The sequence below is a fragment of the Homarus americanus genome, unplaced genomic scaffold, assembly GCF_018991925.1.
Source record: "Homarus americanus isolate GMGI-L3 unplaced genomic scaffold, GMGI_Hamer_2.0 scaffold48088, whole genome shotgun sequence".
NCBI classification, from domain to species: domain Eukaryota; kingdom Metazoa; phylum Arthropoda; class Malacostraca; order Decapoda; family Nephropidae; genus Homarus; species Homarus americanus.
This window is the reverse complement of record NW_024719965.1, coordinates 1,243,655-1,248,187: the sequence shown is the minus strand read 5'-3', so window position 1 is coordinate 1,248,187 and position 4,533 is coordinate 1,243,655.

The following is a 4,533-nucleotide window of genomic DNA, read 5'->3' as shown; positions in this document are numbered from 1 at the left end:
GCATACAGGTATTAAAACATGAGAATAATTTCTACTAGTATTTGGTCACTGTTAAGTGGTGCTGAGGGCCCTGCCGAGCCTCGGGGACACATGAGCTCCAGCCTAGTTGCCCGTACATTATTCCAGCAAGGAGTGTAAAATGCAAGGAGGTACAAGTGTAAATTGCAAAGAAGTTCAAGTGTAATTAAGGGGATCTAGACTAAGTGCAAAGAATGCCTACTGTAAATATATATTTATTTACAGATGGCTCTGTGTGTAGTAAATATCACTTCTATCTTCATCTTCCTCCTGCAAGGCTGGGTTGTCACCAGTAGTGTGGGATCAGGTGGGTCAAGCTCTGCATGGTATCAGGTGGGTCAAGCTCTGCATGGTATTAGGAGGGTCAAGCTCTGCATGGTATCAGGTGGGTCAAGCTCTGCATGGTATCAGGTGGGTCAAGCTCTGCATGGTATTAGGAGGGTCAAGCTCTGCATGGTATCAGGTGGGTCAAGCTCTGCATGGTATCAGGTGGGTCAAGCTCTGCATGGTATCAGGTGGGTCAAGCTCTGCATGGTATTAGGTGGGTCAAGCTCTGCATGGTATCAGGTGGGTCAAGCTCTGCATGGTATCAGGTGGGTCATTGTGGGATTATGTGTGCCTCTTGCTTCTACTTCATGCTATGATTAACACCCATCAGTTACCAAGGCTTGTAAGCTAAACTTTTATCTCTTAGGAAATAGAGAAAACAATAATACAACTACTATGTGTAATAAAGAATCTCATGATATTTTAGCATCAATTTGACTGACTACAATACTCTGTGTCATAGGTTAAGTTAAACAAGCATGCTCTTACATATCCAGTTAGGAGAAAAACTACTTACAAACCTTTGAGAATCTGAACCAAGGAGATGGATTTTCAAAAGTTCATCCTCCAACTTTTCCTTTTGATTCGAAGAAATGTGAGATCACATCTACCAGGTATTGCAGGGGAAGTCGGACTTTCGTGTGACTGAATCTAATTTTTCCATGGTCATCAAAAATTTGATCTACTGCAGTATAACGTCAATTTAAAGCGATTCAATTTAAGATTATTGATTTAAAGCGACACCCACAAATAAGGACAATGTTTTAATTTAAAGTGAACCTTTCCTATTTTGCATGAGTCAATCTGGTGCATCATACGTATATTAAAATTCGAGCCTAATGTTTCTCTGGACACGCTACACTGTCCAAAGGGCAAAGCTGTACTGTATTTGTACTCAAAATAATGTACTAAATGATTACTAAAATTTTTGTTTAGTGCAAACTATAGCATGATTATATTCAAATTAATCACTATCTTATAAAAATTCCAGCAATGTAAATTATATTCTTTCCAGTCACTTCTGTGCCATTTTATAAACAAAAAACAAAAACTCAATCTAAAGAACATAAATAACTTTTACTTTTATCCTCTTCACCACTGATCGGCTCGTTAGCCGCTTGGGCGATCGGTCACGTCTCTGATTACTTTTCCTTTCATTTATCCTCTTCACCAAAAAGATTGGTTCGCTAGCCACCCGGGCGATCGGTCACGTCTCTGTCACGCACTGTTGGCAAATACTGGCCATGCAACGGCTCCTGAATGTACCTGAACCTGCTCCAGTGTTGGTCAAGTCTTGTCTTGAAAGAGCTCACACATACTTCACTAGACCTTCAGCGCCAACTGTCAAACATGTCACCTCCCCTCCCTCCCCCCCCTGCCCCATCTTCCCAGCCAGGGTTTGGTGGTTTTAGGCTTTAAGTTTTTATCTTATACTGTATAATATCACAGACTAAAGTTAGCAGAATATAATTTGCATTGCCAGAATCCTTGCAAGACAACGAATAATTTTAATATAAACGTCATATATTTTGCACGAGATAAAAATTTTAATCCTTTGTAATAAAATTAATTTGAACATGTCAGTTCAGTGACATTTTATAAGAGAAAAACTTAAAGTCACTCTTAAGAACAGATAAATAAATAAGCACTAGACCTTGGCAGCGGCGGCTCGTGAAAAATAAAATGGAGGGACTGCAAGCCTCACACAACAGTAGGATACACAAATTTGACCTACCTCAGGTATGAGTTGTAGTTGATGTCCACGAATTCCCAGGGCATGGTAGTAGTGTTGGTGGTAGAAGGGATGGCCGAGGTGGTGATGGACCAGTATTAATTGAAAATAAAGTCGGCGTGTCTGCTCTTCGATGTAGCAAAATTGTTTATTACTATTTCATTAAAATCCTTTATTTCTGTTATCAGTTTATTTTCAATGGATATCACTGCTAAAGCAGACAGTCTGTCATTCACCATGGTACTGCGCAAAAAAGTTTTAATTCTCTTCAAAGTTGAAAAGCACCTTTCTGCTTCTGCCGTTGTCATTGGAGTTGTTATTAAAATTTTCAGCAACTTGACAGTGTCTGAAAATGTTGACTGTAGATTATTGTCATTCATCATCTCCAACAAGTCTATGAGACTTTCTGATTTACACAAATCTTCTCTTGTGTACAGTACAGTAAGTTCAGTTCTCAATTTGTCTTTTTCAAGCATGGGATATGCTGCAACTGCTTGTTCAAGTTCATTACTAGGGATATTTTTGGTATACTGTACACTGGAAAATTATTCACTACTTTTCGTCCATGCCGAGTCCCCACCAAACAATAAGCATGGAAAGCAGAATAAAGTATTTGCCTCGTCACAACCACAGAGCCATTCACATTTCTGATAAACACTCATGTTAAACTGGCGTGTATATTCTTTGTTCCTGCTTGTACTGTTCTGTTGAATGGATAAAACTAGTGTAGGTCTTCCTCTTGCTTTGATTTCAGTCTTTTCATTTAATGTCAGCTGGGAAAAGTTGATGTTTTGTAAATACTTCACTCGATTTTCCATCGTCAAAGGGTAATTAAAGAAAGCACGATTTAACCACACCGTCCACACGCAATGTAAACACGTTGTACGAGACTGAGCTGCTTCAAGTGCAGCTCATTGTCTCCAGAAGTGGTGCGGCGGCGGCGCCAATTAATAACAGACATGAATCGTACAGCATTGACAGCAACTATGAAAGTAACTTAAATTTTGGTCTGATTTTAATGAAAATTCACTTAGCAACGTATTGAAAATAATTAAATAACATATAAAATGATATATTTGTTGGTAGTGTATTATTCAGCTGTCTCTCTAAAGGAATCATACGCCTGGCAGTGAGTGTCTGGGGGGACTGCAGCTCTGCAGCCCTATGCACGAGCCGCCACTGGACCTTGGCATCAACTGTCAAACATATCACCTCACCTCTCTCCCCCCCCCTTCCCCCATCTTCCCATCAGCTAGTAAACAGACCATTTCACGTCCCATAATTTTAGCTGTGTTGATTTATGAGCGTTTGTTTTAACATAATACTGTACAACAAAAAACAATATTTTGTTTACTCCAGGAGATGGGCTGAGGTGCATCTGGGTAGACTCTCAGTGTTTTTAGTATTTTGTGTTTCTCTCAAGTACCAAACTATATTATTCCATTGAAACAACACTTCGATATAGTGTGAATTCGGTTTAAAGCGACCTCTCTTGGAAATTATATCTCGTGTTATATCAACGTTCTTCTGTAGCACAATTTTTTCCTAACCTCCAGCAGATAATGGATAGATTTTGAATCTTAATGTTGAGAGAGAGAGAGAGAGAGTAAACTAAAAATATTTTTTAAACATGAATACGTATACTGTACAGTATACCTATACAGTAAACCCTCAATAACTTGGCACATATGGGTCTCTGGCCTTGCCGAGTTATTCCAATTTCCGACTTATCGAGGCACTTTCCCCCTCCTACAAAAATACAACAATAAAAAATTATCGACCCATATGTGTGTACATGTAATTACTAAATTTAAAAAACTAACACATACCAGCACTGATGGCGAAGAATGAAGCATCATAGTAGGTGACACAGATACATGAGAGGTGACACAGAGGTATGGTAGGTGACACAGAGGTATGGTAGGTGATGCAGGTGGCCAGATATGCAGAGATTTTCCCAGATAAATTTATATATCTAGGCATTTCCCGAGTTCTGCTGTATTACATTCTGAGACCATATCCATGCATAGTTATATGAAATTCCAAGTTATCAAATGCTGAGTTATCGAGGGTTTACTGTATAAGGGGTGAATTGCCAAAGGCAGATAAAATTACCAATGCATAATCATACATCTAAGAATTATATGAGGAAGAACTTATCTTACTAATGTGATGATTTGCAAAGTATGGCATCAGTGATGGTCAACAAACCGTGTGCAGATTCCCAGCGGGTCAAATTTGGCACATTTTTATGTTAGCATTATCATTTTCTGTGACAATATTAATTAATTATTCCCCAAATTATTTAAATGTCGACTTCCTTGCTAAATGACTGTTAGATCCAAAGACAAAAGATGTCATGAATAATGGACATAATGTCCCAATGGGACGAAGAAATTACATTAATAGAGACCGAATGTGAAAGGGACTTGGGTGTGTATGTTGACAATGAACTT